At 37.7% G+C, this 18,686-nt stretch overlaps 1 protein-coding gene across 1 annotated transcript in view; it reads right to left on the bottom strand.

Moving 5' to 3' along the window:
• PIGP (phosphatidylinositol glycan anchor biosynthesis class P) overlaps window positions 1-18,686 on the bottom strand; it is a 36,501-nt gene that overhangs the window by 10,662 nt on the left and 7,153 nt on the right. The window lies entirely within an intron of this gene.

Here is an 18,686-nt window from a genome sequence, read left to right as displayed (position 1 = left end):
TAAATTCCATTCACACACAGGATTCTGGCTGGGCAGTGTCAGCTTCTGCCTCTGAATCCTGACAGCTCTGCAGGGCTGAGGAGGTGGGGAGAATTTCATTTCTTCTGATAATGGAGCAATAAATTCTCTTTCTCTGAAGGATTTAGGTGTCCTGTGGCTGCTGTCTCGGTGGGAGTACCTCATTCCTCTCTTTTACAAAACGTATCTTACACAGCAGAGTTTCTATTTTAACATTTTTATATAACCTAAAGCTCTGTTTAACACACTACTTAAGATATTCAATACAGCATCACTTTCTAACATAACACCTATAATATTCATTTGAATATTTGCCAAAAGCCAATCATAAAATTGGCTTTTTTTTCACAATTTTCTGAGGTTCCCCTGCCCTGGAAGAGTTCATGAGGAAATGCGAAAACTGAATCAAAGGCTCACCAAGGCAGGGAATGCAAAGCAGAAGAGGCCAAACCAGTCCCTGAGTCAACACAAGCTCCTGCCCGTGTTGGCACAGAATTCATTTCGAGCTGTGAAGCTGCTGGAGGTTTTCTGGTTTCTGTAATATTGTAACTGGGACTGAATCATGGCTAGCTTTGACCAAAAAGTTCAGAATTTTATCACAGGCTTTAAGTAAAAGTTCAAAATTTTATCATAAGCTTTGACCAAAAAGTTCAGAATTTTATCACAAGCTTTAAGTAAAAGTTCAAAATTTTATCACAAGCTTTGACCAAAAAGTTCAGAATTTTATCGCAAAGTTTGACTAAGAAGTTCCGATTTTTATCACAAGCTTTAATTAAAAAGCTCAGAATTTTGTGACAAGCTTTGACCAAAAAGCTCAGAATTTTATTACAAGGTTTAACTAAAATATCAGAATTTTATTACAAGCTTTGACTAAAAAGCTCAGAATTGTATTACAAACTTTGACTAAAAAGTACAGAGATTTAGACAAGCTTTGATCAACAAGTTCAGAATTTTATCACAAACTTCTACTAAAAATTTCAGAATTTTATTACAAGCTTTGACTAAAAAGTTCCGATTTTTAGGACAAGCTTTTAGTAAAAAGTTCCAAATTTTATCACAAGCTTTGACCAAGATGTTCAGAATTTTTTGGCAAGCTTTGACTAAAAAGTTCAGAATTTTAGAAAAGTTTTGATCAAATGCTCAGAATTTTATGACAAGCTTTGAGTAAAAAGTTCAGAATTTTATCACAAGCTTTTACTAAAAAGCTCAGAATTTTATGACAAGCTTTGACCAAAAATTTCAAAATTTTATTACAAGCTTTGTCCAAAAAGTTCAGAATTTATCACAAGCTTTGACCAAAAAGCTCAGAATTTTTTGGCAAGCTTTGACCAAAAAGTTCAAAATTTTATCACAAACTTTGACTAAAAGGTTCAGAATTTTATGACAAGCTTTGATCAAAAAGCTCAGGATTTTATTACAAGCTTTAACTAAAAAATCCAGAATTTTATTACAAGCTTTAACTAAACAGTTCAGAATTTTAGACGAGCTTTGACCAAGAAGTTCAGAATTTTATCACAAACCTATACTATAAATTTCAGAATTTTATCACAAACTTTTACTAAAAATTTCAGAATTTTATTACAAGCTTTGACTAAAAAGTTCAGATTTTTAGGACAAGCTTTTAGTAAAAAGTTCAAAATTTTATCACAAGCTTTGACTCAACAGTTCAGATTTTTATCACAAGCTTTAATTTAAAAGTTCAGAATTTTAGACAAGCTTTTACTAAAAATTTCAAAATTTTATCACAAGCTTTCTCCAAAAAGTTCAGATTTTTATCACAAACTTTGACCAAAAAGTTGAAAATTTTATCACAAACTTTGACTAAAAAGTTCAGAATTTTAGACGAGCTTTGACCAAGAAGTTCAGAATTTTATCACAAACCTTTACTAAAAATTTCAGAATTTTATCACAAACTTTTACTAAAAATTTCAGAATTTTATTACAAGCTTTGACTAAAAAGTTCCAATTTTTATGACAAGCTTTTAGTAAAAATTTCAAAATTTTATCACAAGCCTTGTCCAAAAAGTTCAGAATTTTATCACAAGCTTTAACTAAAAAGTTCAGAATTTATCACAAGCTCTGACCAAAAAGCTCAGAAATTTTTGGCAAGCTTTGACCAAAAAGTTCTGAATTTTAGACAACTTTAATTAAAAAGTTCAGAATTTTATTACAAGCTTTAACTAAAAAGTTCAGAATTTTGTGGCAAGCTTTTACTAAAAAGTTCGGAATTTTATCACAAGCTTTGACCAAAAAGCTCAGAATTTTTAGACAAGCTTTACTAAGAAGTTCACAATTTTATGACAAACTTTTAGTAAAAAGTTCAGGATTTTTTTACAAGCTTTGACTAAAAAGTTCAGAATTTTAGACAAGCTTTTACTAAAAAGCTCACAATTTTATCACAAGCTTTGTCCAAAAAGTTCAGATTTTTATCACAAGCTTTGTCCAAAAAGTTCAGATTTTTATCACAAGCTTTGACCAAAAAGCTCAGAATTTTTAGACAAGCTTTACTAAGAAGTTCACAATTTTATGACACGCTTTTAGTAAAAAGTTCAGGATTTTATGACCAGCTTTGACTCAAAAGTTCAGAACTTTCGATTGGCAACGCATTCTGTTGCTGTCATTATTTTTATTATTAAACCGAGGCCTTGCACGCACCAGGGAATTTACTAAAATTAGGTTTTCTAAACTAAAATAAAGCAACCGTGTCAGTCAGCTGCTCTTTCGGAGGGTGGAAGGAAACCCTGGAAAAAACAGGGAGTAATTTCAGCCTCAAAGCTCCCAGCTCCACGGAGTAACCTCGGAGTAGCTGAGCTCCTCTTCTTGGCTTCTCAGGAACATTTTGAGGCTTTGCTGTGTTTTGGTTCCTTCTCCTTCTGCTCCTGAAAAGCTTTCCCAAGGGTTTCTCTGGGAGGAGCTCTGCCTGCTCGCAGTGTCTGTGGTTTATTTTGTTTAATATCAGATATTATTCACAACTATAAATGCTGTAGAGGTGTCCGGGTTCGCCAAATATACCAATTTATTTTGGTAATAATTTGTTAATTGTAAGTGCACAATTGCCTTCATGGGAAAACTGCATAAAACCCATTTCTCACAAAGGTAAAAACCTCTTGTAATTAACACAAAGTGATTAGCACAGGGCTCATCTCTCTGTAGAGGTTGAATGTGTCAAAGTTATTCCCAGGTAACGTCAGAGATCTGAATAAATTCCCTGAGCTCTTGGAAAACTTTTCTGATTCTGTGTTCTCCACCAAATATCAAAATTAAGCACCTTACATTAAAATTACTGCAAAAAGAAACCTGTTAATGATTTCCACAAAAATGCCAATTAAAGTTGTGCGCTTTGCTTGATTAGGCCTATAACACAATGTTCCCATTTTTTCTACAAGTAATTATATTTGATCACGTTGCAGCTTCATCACCAAAGTTGTATTTTCAATAATTTTGTATTAAATTCGGTCTTTCAGGGCTTTACCAAGAGATTTAATTGAGAATAACCCTGCACCTTCTGGGGTGTTACATCCAGCAGTTCAGGCTCTAATCCTGCACCAATATCCACGCTGGCAGAGGAATAAATCCATTTTCCTCCCACCCAGATCTGATTGCAAGGTCACAGAGATCAATTCTCCAGCACAAACTTCCCTTTCAACTCCCCAGCTCAATCAGGACTGAACAAAACCGAGCTGCTGAAATTAAATACGCGGAGGTCAGGACGTAATTTAGCAAGATATTTAATTACATTGCGGGTCACTTAAGAAGTTTGCCATTTTTCCTCAGGAAAATATTTGTCATTTAACAATATTTGTTATTTAACAAATATTTTGAATTTTTAATATTATTCACTGTGTTCTTGGTTGTATTAATTGTACTGATTTTGGTACAGAAATGTTCAAAGGGATTGAGACTGTGCACACATTTTTTATTTGTAATAGGGCATTATTAATTTCTTTATAACCTCACAGATATCACAAGGTATTTAAACATGGCAGGGAGTGGATTTAGACTGCAGGTGCCCAATTCACACTAAATAATCTGTGCTCAGTAAATAAAATTATTTTAACCTCTCTGGGAAGAAAGTTTAATGTGAATTCAGACTTTTTTTTAGGACAGGATGGGGAGGAGTTCTGCCAGGACGCGCAAAAAGTTCATTTACAGAGTTTGTTTAATAAAGAGCAAAATCTTAATTCTGCAACAATCCTGAGAATTCTGTAAATTCACATTCAGCAAACAGCACCAGAAAGATAAATTGGATAAATATGTTCCACCCCATGGGGTTTGCTAAGAACAAAAACCCCATTTCCCTGGGATTGGTGTCCCTGGAGCAGCCTCCAAGGTGTGAGCCTGTCCTACCTTGGAACCTGGCTTGGTTTGGAAAGCCAGGTCTGCTGAGGAAGGCAGGAGCCAACCCCGAAATGGGAAATGCAAATCCCTTCCCTCCAAATTGTTATAAATTTTAAATTTAGGGGCTCTCAGGCAAAGATATGGGAGCAGGAATAACAGTTCTGTACTGGGCAAGTGTCACTGTTGTATTTCCTGAAAAATCCCTTGGCCTGGATTTCTTCTCCTGGGAAGCTGAGAAGCCTCAGAGAAAAATGAGAACAATAAAATTGTCTGATTTGCTTCTCCTGTGTTTGCTGCTTTGGAATGTGGTTTAACCATTGTATATCCAACAGGTGGTGGTTTCATTGGTTTCATGGGAATTGTTTTTAACTAATGACCAATCACGGTCCAGCTGTGTCAGGGCTCTGGAGAGAGTCAGGAGTTTTCATTATTATCTTTTTAGCATTCTGTCTGCATCCTTTCTGTGGTTTTTAGTATAATTATATAATATAATATAATATAATATAATATAATATAATATAATATAATATAATACAATATAATATAATATAATACAATACAATATCACATCACATAACACAATATAACACAATGTAATACAATGTAATACAATATAATACAACATAATACAATACAATATAATATAATATAATACAATATAATATCACATAACATAACACAATATAACACAATATAACACAATGTAATACAATGTAATACAATATAATACAACATAATACAATACAATGTAATGTAATGTAATACAATACAATACAATGTAATATAATATAATATAATATAATATAATACAATATAACACAATGTAATACAATATAATACAGCATAATATAATACAACATAATACAATACAATGTAATGTAATGTAATGTAATATAATACAATGTAATATAATACAATGTAATATAATATAATATAATACAATACAATACAATGTAATATAATATAATATAATATAATATAATATAATATAATATAATACAATACAATACAATATAATAATAAATTCACCTTCTGAGAACTTGGAGTCAGATTCATCATTTCCTCCTCTGACAGGGCACCCAGAAAATACCACAGGGAAGACAATAAAAGGATCAAATAAACAATGCAGTAAACCAAAACAACACTGCCAGAGTCAGAACCCAGCCTGACACCCTGCGGGTCAGGGTGTTGGCGGCAGTCCCATTGGAATTGTGGCTCAGCCCTCCTGCAGTGTCAGGGGTGGCTCTGCTGGAGCAGGGAGATGTCAGAACCCAGGACATTCCTCTGGCTGCCCTGGGTGACTCTGGACCCTGGCAGGGGGCTCAGAGACCCTGGCATGGAGTCAAAACCACCTGTGCCTTCCATTTTAGCCCATGGAAACAATCCCCAACTTTGTGTGAGGAGTTACAAGCCACAGGGGTTTGAGTAGAATGACAGTGAATTTGTAATAGGGTGAAAATTTAGAATTTTGGGGATTTAGAATGGGGGTTCTAAACCCAAACAGAATGGGGGTTCTAAACCCAAACAAAACTTCCATTCTTCAGAGTCGGTCTTAAAGGCACAGAACAGATAAATGGGGATACAAGCATCATAACGTCACCCCAGGACAGGGTTCAGGAGGCAAGATGGAGGAATCTGGGCGTGTCCTGTCCTTCTCGTTCTTCTTCTTCTTGTCCTCCATCTTCTGCTGTGATGGTGACACTTCTGGATTGGTTTGGGATAGAGTCTAACATAGGTGATGGGTATTGGAAAATTATTGTAAATAAAGTATATGTAGTTTTTAGTATAAAAAGTTCACACCACTCTGAGGGCAGTGAGGGTGCCTCAACCCGACCTGCCAGACAGATTTCAGCAGGTCAGAGAAAGAATGGAATAGATAAGGAAAAATAAACAACCCTGAAAAGCAGAACTCAGGAATCTCGACTTCTTCTTTGGTCGTGGGGCTGGGAAAAAAGAGACTTTAATACATTGGGAGCCATTCCAGCAACTCAGAACCCGAGAGGGATCCTGCAGAAAGGTGCATCTTCCTCTGAAGATCCAGTGGGTATTACAGCGACCGGATGAGGTCACTGGGGTGAGAGAAGGATGAGAATCTTGTTTCTTGATCAGAAGGCTGGATTTATTGATATATGATATATAATACATTATAACTATACTAAATAGAATAAGGAGAGAGGTTGCAGAGGCTACTAAGCTAAGAATGGAATAGAAAAGAATCTAAAAACAAGAGAGTTCTCTGTCCCTGTGTTCCAGAGAGCTTGCCCTGTGATTGGCCCTTAATTGTACACATGGAACATGAACCAATCACAGGTGCATCCCATTGCATCCACAGCAGCTGATAACAATTGTTTACATTTTACATTCTCTTTCTGGGGCCTCAGCTTCCCAGAAGATGAACAAGTCCCAAAGAGAGGATTTCTATGAAAAAATGTCTGCGACAACCCTGAAAAGCAGAACTCAGGAATCTCAACTTCTTCTTTGGTCGTGGGGCTGGGAAAAAAGAGACTTTAATACATTGGGAGCCATTCCAGCAACTCAGAACCCGAGAGGGATCCTGCAGAAAGGTGCATCTTCCTCTGAAGATCCAGGGGAAGCAGAGGCAGCTGCTTTTCCTCTGGGAATCCCGAGCAGAAAGCCGTGCTGGTGTTCCAGAATCTCCAGATTATATCCGGGCAGGAATGCTTGGCTCCTCCCTGTGGAGAGTCTGGTTCAAGCATGGCTTAAAGAAAAAGGCCATGAAGGCATACAGTTGAGGGAAAAGTAAAAGGTGGTTGTAAAGCAATTCCCAGGCTTGATTCTATAAACAATCAGACTCTCTCAAGCACCACTTTATAAACAATAAGATTCTCAGACAGTCTTCCCGTAACAGGCAAAACATTCTGTCCTTGGGCTCTTTAGCTACTCTGGGAACAGATGGAGGTTTTGAGAACTTTTCATATCACAGTGAGAATGCTTCCTGTTTTCAATAAACAAACCACAGGTATTGTAAAACAAAAGGAGTGGTTAGAGTTTTCTCTGTTCACCTAGCGTGAGCTTGGATTTTGCAATATGCATGAAGTTAATTAACACTGTTATTTAAAGTGGCTGATCGATCAATAAATCGGAGTTCGATGTTCATCAATAGGATGGTCGCCTCCCTTCACTTCAATACCTCCCTCTGGGCTCACATCTCCCAATGGGATGCTGCAGTTCTTATCAGCCATGCAGGGACATTCAATAGCTGTTATCAGCAATGTCCCCTCCTGAGGGAGGAGTGGTTGTGGAAGAGATAAGGAAAATGCCCAATGAGCAGAGGACAACTGCCATAGAGATGATGTGCAAACCCAGGGCACACAGGGAATATTTCTGTGCCTGCTCTGGGGTGCCCTGACCCCCAGGGCAGCGCTGACTCTGTCCCTCATCCATGGAGAAAGTTTCCTGAACTCCAGAACAGGCTGGAATGCACAAAATGTGGAATGGATTGTCGAGAGCAGTGTGGGGATGCTGAATGCCCAGCCGGCCTCACCATTCCCAGCACAGCCCACACGTTCTGCCCAGCCTTTGTGATATTTTCTGGGGTTCTACCCAACATTTGTGATATTTTCTGGGCTTCTGCCATTCTCTTCTTATCAGATTTTCACCTCTAATCTTTTACCAGCCAGAAAAAAAGGTCAGCCTTGATTAAACCCCACAATTTAATTTAATACCACATTAAAACTTGCATTTTGTGCCACCTTCCCAAAATGTTTTCATGCTCTGAGTTTCTCAGCACTTGCCCTGCTACCAGCACCTCTGAATACCTCAAGGATTAAATATTTGCCCTCACTATGCTTAATTTTTTTTTTTATTTTAATGTTCCTTAACTCCAACCAAAACTGCCATGAGAGGAAGCAAATTCAGAATTTCAGAGTTTGGACCTTTCCTGCACCTCTGGGGGTGTGAGATGAGGTCAGGGAGTTTTCAGAAGCCCTGAAGTTTGTGCAGCTCCTCCCTCAGCCAGGTACTGGCACACAAAGGAGAGTCACTCATTAGAAGTCTGGAAAAATTAAGATTAAATGAATAAACCAATTAGAATGAAGGGTTTTTTGGAAGATCTCCACTTGCAAACTCACAAGAGAATCATTAATTAAATTTACACCAGGAGACAAAATCCTGTCACATAGGGAATGAGTTGAAATTGAAACCCCAGAGTGACAAAGGAAAATTCAGCTTTTAGATTCATTTCCACACCTCCAATTCCAAACACATGGCACCAAAACACAGATAATTTAAGGCACAAGATATCCTAAAATAATTTTATTTAAAATTGAATTTAATTATTTTTATTTAATTTAATTTATTTATTTTTAATTTTTATTTTATTTTTAAATTTTATTTTTATTTACTGGTTACTTATAAATATTTTAGAAAATAAAAAATAATCTATTTTAAATAAAAATATTAAAATAATTAATAATAATAATATTTAATATATTTAAAATTAAAATATTTAAAATAATAAAATAAATAAATTAAAATATTATTAAATATTATTTTTACATATTTAAAATAAGAAAAAATAAATAAATTTAAATAGTATTAAAAATATAATTTTAAAATACTTATCTTTATTTACAAATGCCCCAGCTCTCTCATGATTTAATCTGCAGCAAAAGCAAACAGGAGAGCACCCAGGATGATTTCAGTGCTCTGAGATGACCCAGAAATGCACTGAGGTCCCTTCCCAGCAGGTTAATAATTAAGAGAAGCTCCAAAATGACCTTGTGCACCCCTCTGGCATTCAGCTGCAGGGAAATTTCAGTTCCCACTTCTGATTTTTTACCTCAGTTCCCATTTCTGATTTTTTTACCTCAGTTCCCACTTCTGATTTTTTACCTCAGTTCCCACTTCTGATTTCTTACCTCAGTTCCCACTTCTGTTTTTTTACCTGATTTTTTACCTCAGTTCCCACTTCTGATTTTTTACCTGATTTTTTACCTCAGTTCCCATTTCTGATTTTTTACCTCAGTTCCCACTTCTGATTTTTTACCTCAGTTCCCATTTCTGATTTTTTTACCTCAGTTCCCACTTCTGATTTTTTACCTCAGTTCCCACTTCTGATTTTTTAACCTCAGTTCCCACTTCTGATTTTTTACCTCAGTTCCCACTTCTGATTTTTTACCTGATTTTTTACCTCAGTTCCCATTTCTGATTTTTCACCTCAGTTCCCACTTCTGATTTTTTTACCTCAGTTCCCACTTCTGATTTTTTACCTGATTTTTTACCTCAGTTCCCACTTCTGATTTTTTACCTGATTTTTTACCTCAGTTCCCATTTCTGATTTCTTACCTCACGTGCAATCCCGCCCTGCGGTCGGAGTGACCTGAGCCCCGTGCATCACTCGCAGGGACGAGGTGACAAAGCCGCCCCAGAGGGGTTTGGGTGAGTTCAGCCCTTCACGGGCAGGGCTGGCAGCAAAGGGAATTCCTGCCTCAGTGTCCCGTTCCCGGCTGTTTTTGATGGCCTGGAAAGGCTCGGGATGGCCTTGGGACAGCCCGCGCTCCAAAGGACGAGAAGAGTCTTCAGGTTTTTCGGTCTTCAGTGTTTATTAATTTTTATTTACAATATTTTCTCTCGGCCCGACAGAGCACAGCACGCCGGCCATGAGCACACTGAGAGCCCTCGGGGCGGTCACTGATCTTTATACCCAAAACTACGTGTGAGATATTTACCTATTCTCCCCAGTGCCTTTCACCCTTATTGACCAGTGCACTTTCAGTAAGAACCAATCCCAAAGTGCCACCACCACCACAGAAGATGGAGGCCGAGAAGAAGAAGAAGAAGAAGAAGGACAGGACACGCCCCAATTCCTCCATCTTGTTTCTCCAGACCCCCCTGTACCGAGATTGCAAACCCTGTGTTTCTCACTATAATTAACCCATCCCTTCACCATTTACCCCCGTGAGATCCTCCCATCCTCACACAGGTGTCGTTTCCCGTGCAGGATCAAAGTGCAGCCACCAGACACTTCTGGCAACGCTCCAGGAGCTCCGAGCCCCCCAGGGGTGGTCTCGGTGACTCTGCACATCAGGGCTGAGGCGCTGAGATCCCACAGCTCAGGTCTCTGTGCCAAAAATCCTTCCCTGGGGAATTGAGCAGCTGCGGCATCTCCAGTCAGTGCTGCTTTCATTTTCCATTCCCTGAAATGATGGCAGCAAAAAGCAGGGTTTAATCCCTGGTGCAGGGATGGCTCCAGAAAACCTCAGCAATTTCGGGTTCCTCTTAGATGAAAAATCCTAAAAATAATTGGTAGCAAAAAGCAACTTTTTATTCTCTGCTAAGGGGATGCCTCCACAAAACTTCTACAATTTTAGATTGCTCTTAGATGAAAAATCCTAAAGGTAACTGGTAGCAAAAAGCAACTTTTTATTCCCTGCTACAGGGATGGCTCCACAAAACTTCTACAATTTCAGGTTCCTCTTGTATGAAACATCCTAAAAATAATTGGCAGCAAAAAGCAGTTTTTAATTCCCTGGTAGAGGGGTGCCTCCAGAAAACCTCTGCAATTTCAGATTCCTCTTGTAGGAAAAATCCTAAAAATGGTAGCAGCAAAAGCAACTTTTTGTTGCTAGTCCTGGTACAGAGATGCCTCCAGAAAACCTCTGCAATTTCAGATTCCCCTAAGATAAAAAAATCCTCAAAATAATTGGTAGCAAAAAATAACTTTTTATTCCCTGGTACAGGGATGCCTCCACAAAACTTCTACAATTTCAGGTTCCTCTTGTAGGAAAAATCCTAAAAATAATTGGCAACAAAAAGCAGTTTTTAATTCCTGGTACAGGGATGGCTCCACAAAATCCCCACAATTTCAGATTCCTCTTAGATGAAAAATCCTAAAAATAATTGGCAGAAAAAGCAACTTTTTATTCCCTGGTACAGAGATGGCTCCACAAAACCTCTACAATTTTTGATTCCTCTTAGATGAAGAATCCTAAAAATAATTGGCAACAAAAAGCAACTTTTTATTCCCTGCTACAGAGATGACTCCACAGAACCTGGTACGGAGATGCCTCCACAAAATCCCCACAATTTCAAATTTCTCGTAGACGAAAAATCCTAAAAATAATTGGTAGCAAAAACTAACTTTTTTTATTCACTGGTAAGAGATACCTCCACAAAACCTCTGCAATTTGAGATTCCTCTGTTATGAAAAATCCTAAAAATATTTAGTAGCAAAAAGCAACTTTTTAATTCCCTGCTACAGAGATGACTCCACAAAACCCCCACAATTTCAAATTCCTCTTAGATGAAAAATCCTAAAAATGATGGCAGCAAAAGCAGTTTTTAATTCCCTGCTACAGGGATGGTCCACAAAACCTCTACAATTTTGGATTCCTCTTAGATGAAAAATCCCAAAAATGATGGCAGCAAAAAGCAACTTTTTGTTTCTGGTCCCTGGTACAGGGGTGCCTCCAGAAAACCTCTGCAATTTCAGATTCCTCTTAGATGAAAAATCCTAAAAAGAATTGGTAGCAAAAAATAACTTTTTATTCCCTGGTACAGGGATGCCTCCACAAAACTTCTACAATTTCAGGTTCCTCTTGTAGGAAAAATCCTAAAAATAATTGGCAACAAAAAGCAGTTTTTGATTCCTGGTACAGGGATGGCTCCACAAAACATCTACAAATTTCAGATTCCTCTTAGATGAAAAATCCCAAAAATGATGGCAACAAAAAGCAACTTTTTATCCTGCTACAAGGATGCCTACACAAAACCTCTACAATTTCAGATGCCTCTTTTATGAAAAAATCCTAAAAATAATTGGCAGCAAAAAGCAACTTTTTATTCCCTGCCACAGGGATGCCTCAACAAAACTTCTACAATTTCAGATTCCCCTAAGATGAAAAATCCTAAAAATAATTGGTAGCAAAAAAAACCTTTTTATTCACTGGTAAGAGATACCTCCACAAAACCTTTGCAATTTCAGATTCCTCTTTTATGAAAAATCCTAATATTGATGGCAGCAAAAAGCAACTTTTTGTTGCTGGTCCCTGGTACAGGGGTGCCTCCAGAAAACCTCTGCAATTTCAGATTCCCCTAAGATGAAAAATCCTAAAAATGGTAGCAGCAAAAGCAACTTTTTATTCCCTGGTACAGAGATGCCTCCAGAAAACCTCTGCAATTTTGTATTCCTCTTAGATGAAAAATCCTAAAATGATGGCAGCAAAACAAACTTTTTGTTGCTGGTCCTGGTATAGACATACCTCCACAAAAACCTCTACAATTTCAGATTCCTCTTAGATGAAAAATCCTAAAAATGATGGCAGCAAAAGCAGTTTTAATTCCCTGCTACAGGGATGGTCCACAAAACTTCTACAATTTCAGGTTCCTCTTGTAGGAAAAATCCTAAAAATAATTGGCAACAAAAAGCAGTTTTTGATTCCTGGTACAGGGATGGCTCCACAAAACGTCTGCAAATTCAGATTCTTCTTGTATGAAAAATCCTAGAAATGATGGCAGCAAAAAGCAACTTTTTGTTGCTGGTCCTGGTACAGGGGTGCCTCCAGAAAACCTCTGCAATTTCAGATTCCTCTTGTAGGAAAAATCCTAAAAATAATTGGCAACAAAAAGCAGGTTTTAATTCCTGGTACAGAGATGCCTCCAGAAAACCTCTACAATTTCAGATTCCCCTAAGATGAAAAATCCTAAAAATAATTGGTAGCAAAAAAAAACTTTTTATTCATTGGTAAGAGATACCTCCACAAACCCTTTGCAATTTCAGATTCCTCTTTTATGAAAAATCCTAATATTGATGGCAGCAAAAAGCAACTTTTTGTTGCTGGTCCCTGGTACAGGGGTGCCTCCAGAAAACCTCTGCAATTTCAGATTCCTCTTTGTAATGGTTTGACACTGGCACAATGCCAGTGCCCCCATGAAAATTCCCCCCTCCCTGGCATCTGCTGTGAGGTGATACCCGGGAATAAGCAAAGCAGGCTCCTGCTTAAGGAGAAAGGGAAAAAACTTTATTAACTAAACTACAAAAACTAAACTACAAAAGAAAAAGGAAAAAAAAAACACAAGGAAAATGAAAACTACACAGAAACACTTCCTTATCCTCCTCCTCCTACCAGACCCCCAATACATTTACATTTCCCAGAATTATCCACACTCGCTCTGGCACCACCCTATTGAAGTGAAGGGGAGAACGACCATCCTGGTAATGCATCGAACTCCAACTTTATTGATCAATCAATCACCTTAAATAACAGTGCTAACGAACACCATGAATATTCTGTAATCCAATGTCATGATAGGCTAACAGAGAAACTTCTAACCACTCCCTTTGTTTTAGAATACCTACAATTGTTTATTAAAAACAGAAACCAAAACAGAAACCAGAAACTAAAACAGAAACCAGTGTTCCCAAAACTTCTACATCTGTTCTCAGGATGGCAGGCCTTCCCAGAGACGGTGTTCTACTTGTTATGGGAAGACAATCTGAGAACTCCATTGTTTATAGAATGATGCCTGAGAGAGTCTAATTGTTTATACAAGTCAGAAGGCTGAGAACTGTTAGAAACTGCTTTACTTTTCCCTTATACTTTTCTCTCAATTGTATGTCTCATGGCCTTTTCTTTAAGTCATTCTCCGACACCACCCTTTAGGAAAAATCAAATCTTCAGCTCATGAGGGATAGACGGAGTCCTTCCTTGTGCCACGGACTTCTTGTCACAATCAGCACCGCCCGGAGTCCTGCGATCTCGTGACATCTCCTCTCCATGCCAAGGTGCTCTCACCACCAGGCATGGGATGGGGCCGGGGCCTGCTTTCAGGGTGGACCCTTTTAAGGATGCCTCGTCTCGTTCCAAGCAGAGCACAGTCTCATCCCTGGGACCTTTGTCCCCCCCATCTCTTCTACACCCCCTGGGGCCGAGGGGTCTCGACACCAAACTCTCCTGGCTCCGAGCCTCCGCTTCCCCCTGCACTGCAGCCTCTGCATCACCAGGAAACAGCCCGTGGATACACAACAAAAGAGTCCAGCAAGACTGCCACTCCATCTTCCTCCATTCCTCCAACGTCTCTCTTTCCCTTTGCCAGACTGTTACAGCACCCTGTGTGGGGTCGCTGCTGGTGGGAGAGAGACGGGAATCTTGTTTCTTGATCAGAAGGCTGGATTTATTGATATATGATATATAATACATTATAACTACACTAAATAGAATAAAGAGAGAGGTTGCAGATGCTAGCTAGGCTAAGAATAGAAAAGAAAGAATCTAAAACAAAGTTGTGTCCAGGGACTCTGTCCCCTAGCTTGCACTGGTGATTGGCCCTTAATTATAAACATAGAAAATGAGCCAATCAAGGTGAACCCTATTACATTCCACAGCAGCTGATAACAATTGTTTACGTTCTCTTTTTGTGGCCCTCAGCTTCCCAGAAAATGCAGAAATCTGAAAGAAAGGATTTCTGTGGAAAAATGTCTGCGACACCAGACCCCCCTTACTGGCCTGTTTCTTCCTTCATCTTCCACTCCTACCCCTTCCCAGGAAAGGCAATGTTCTGTGAAGCTCTCACTCTCCACAAGGGTTAAAAGCTCTCCCAGGCGCCCGGGCTGCTCGCTGCCCCCCCCTTGTCCTCCAGCCAAAAGGCAGACTGAAGAACAGGGGTGTTGCAAAAAAAGGTGCAATAAAATACTCTGCCCAACAAGTCAGAAGTACCTTGTTTACTTCAGTTTGACAAACATTTACAGACTTTCTGCTGCTCCTGCATGACCCCTACTAAAGCAATAGACAATTTAGTGATACTGCTAAAAATCAAAGGAGTAGATGTCAGTTTACACCACACAGGAACCAGGCACGACAATTAACATCTGTTACCGCTTCCTATTTGAGGAGTTAAGAGTAGAAAAGCTGTGTGAAGAATGGCACTACCAAATCCTCATTCCCAAAGATGGCACCATACACATACCCTACAGGGCACGTACAGTGCAGGCCCCTCTTCCATGACGTCAAGTTTCAAGGTAACAGTTCTAGCACGGGCTGCATTCTCTCCGTCTCCAAAAGGGGGGGGGGTAATAAACAGGTCGCTCGATGCTCCCCCACCCTTCCACCGAAGCCGGGCCTACCGTGGATGGGCCACGTGGCTTCCCCTCCCCCAGCCCAGCCAGCAACTGGGCCGGGGGAGAGGCCACACTCACAGAATCACAGAATCACAGAAATTCAAGGCTGGAAGAGACCCTATAAGGTCATCAAGTCCAACCCATGTTCTAACTATTCAACTAGATCATGGCAGCAAGTGCCACATGCAGTCTTTTTTTGAACTCCTCGAGGGATGGTGACTCCACCACCTCACTGGGTAGATGATTCCAGTATCTGACCACTCTTTCTGTAAAATACTTCCTTCTTAATTCTAACTTGCATCTCCCTTGACGCAGCTTGAGACCATGTCCTCGTGTTCCGTCTGTTGTTGCCCGGAGAAAGAGACCAACCCCCAGCTCACCACAGCCGCCCTTCAGGAAGTTGTAGAGAGTGATGAGGTCGCCCCTGAGTCTCCTTTTCTCCAGGCTGAACAACCCCAGCTCCCTCAGTCGTTCCTCATACGGCTTGTGCTCCAAGCCCCTCACCAGCCTCGTTGCTCTCCTCTGGACACGCTCAAGCCTCTCAACGTCCCTCCTAAAGTGAGGGGCCAGAACTGGACGCAATACTGCAGGTGAGGCCTCACCGGTGCCGAGTGCAGGGGAAGAATGACCTCCCTGCTCCTGCTGGCCACACCGTTCCTGATGCTGGCCAGGAGCCATTGGCCCTCTTGGCCACCACGGCACTCTGCTGGCTCATGTTCAGCCGACTGTCACCAGCACCCCCAGGTCCCTTCCCACCTGAGCACTGTCCAGCCACACCGTCCCCAGCTTACATCCTTCCCGCCGGAAATCCCAAGGGGCTCTGAAGGACAAGAGCCCTGCTTGAACCCCTTGGCTTTGTGGGCTCAGAGGCGGATCCAACACCCCGCCGGTCAAACCGGGCGCTCATCTTAAAATCCGACCACCCATTGGTGACCACAGCAAAACAACAGATCCCAGACGGCCCATTTCCGGTCAAACCGCGACAATATTATATTTTTGGTAACTCAGTAAATCGGATATTTTGGGGGTGGAGAACCAACAGGTTTGGCCGAATAAAGAATTGTGTGAAGGGAAATTGAGCTTTTATCACCTCAGCCCCGGGGAAACCTCCCAGAAGCACAGGAAAATGGTGAAATTGGAAAAAGCAGCCACACTTTATTCACATTTACACAGGCAATATTATCAAATATATATAGGATTATTATATTATATTATATTATATTATATTATATCATATCACATCATATCATATTATATTACAGTATATTACAGTATATTACATTAAAATATATTAATATATAATATTATTACTCTATATTATATATAATATTATATATTATATTATATCATATTATATCATATTATATATTATATTATATATTTTATATTATATTATATTATATTATATTATATCATATTACATTATATTGTATTGTATTACATTATATTATATTATATTATATTATATTATATTATATTATATTATATTTTTGGTAACTCAGTAAATCTGATATTTTGGGGGTGGAGAACCAACAGGTTTGGCCGAATAAAGAATTGTGTGAAGGGAAATTGAGCTTTTATCACCTCAGCCCCGGGGAAACCTCCCAGAAGCACAGGAAAATGGTGAAATTGGAAAAAGCAGCCACACTTTATTCACATTTACACAGGCAATATTATCAAATATATATAGGATTATTATATTATATTATATTATATTATATTATATTATATTATATTATATCATATCACATCATATCATATTATATTACAGTATATTACAGTATATTACATTAAAATATATTAATATATAATATTATTACTCTATATTATATATCATATTATATATTATATTATATCATATTATATCATATTATATATTATATTATATATTTTATATTATATTATATTATATTATATTATATTATATTATATTACATTATATTACATTATATTGTATTGTATTATATTATATTATATTATATTATATTATATTATATTATATTATATCATATTACATTATATTGTATTGTATTGTATTATATTATATTATATTGTATTATATTATATTATATTATATTATATTATATTATATTATATTATATTTTTGGTAACTCAATAAATCTGATATTTGGGGGGTGGAGAACCAACAGGTTTGGCCGAATAAAGAATTGTGTGAAGGGAAATTGAGCTTTTATCACCTCAGCCCCGGGGAAACCTCCCAGAAGCACAGGAAAATGGTGAAATTGGAAAAAGCAGCCACACTTTATTCACATTTACACAGGCAAATGAAATATTTAGAATGCAATTTACAAATGCAAATATTTGACAAATATTTACAATGCAAACACTTCCAGTTAATAATTAAAAAAGATAATAATTAAATAATTCCAGTTAGTAATTAAAAAAGATAATAATGAAATAATTCCAGTTAATAATTAAAAAAAAGATCCTCAGGTGTTTGACTGGCACAACACATTTTATCACCCTGAATAAAAAGAGAAACAAAATTAAACTCTGCCTAAAAATTGATTTTTTTCCTCTTTCAGAGGGGAATTTAAGCAGAAAGCTGCGAGTGACAGAACGCTTTTCAAGCCACTTTTGGAATTTTTAAAAAATAAATAAACAGATAAATTATTGGGGCAGGATTTTCAGAGCAACGCAGGTTACTGAGGTGCAAAATAGTAATAATAGTAATAGTAATAATGATAATAGTAACAATAGTGATAGTAATAATGATAACAGTAATAATAATAGGAATAATGATAATAGTAATATTGATAATAGTAATAGTAATAATGATAATAGCAATAATAATAGGAATAAGGATAACAGTAATAGTGACAATAATAATATTAATATTAATATTAATATTAATAATAAATTAGAAATTCAGGGGGAAAAAGCTGAACGAGTTTTTCTTTTTAGCTCGGAGAGATTTTCATTAATATAACTATAAATTTGATTAATCTTTTGTGGAAATAGATTTTAATAAACCATAAACCATAATAACAATAACAATAATAATAATAACAATAATAATAATAACAGAAATTCAGGGGGAAAAAGCTGAAAGAGTTTTTCTTTTCAGCTCGGAGAGGTTTTCATTAATAAAACTATAAATTTTTATTAATCTTTTGTGGAAATAGATTTTAATAACAATAACAAGAACAATAATAATAGTAATAATAATAATAATTTAATTAGAAATTCAGGGGGAAAAAGCTGAAAGAGTTTTTCTTTTTAGCTTGGAGAG

The sequence above is a fragment of the Melozone crissalis genome, unplaced genomic scaffold (genome assembly GCF_028551555.1).
Source record: "Melozone crissalis strain CALT ecotype California unplaced genomic scaffold, PUWL_Pcris_2 ptg000075l_1, whole genome shotgun sequence".
Classification (NCBI taxonomy): domain Eukaryota; kingdom Metazoa; phylum Chordata; class Aves; order Passeriformes; family Passerellidae; genus Melozone; species Melozone crissalis.
This window is presented reverse-complemented; position numbering and strand designations above follow the sequence as displayed.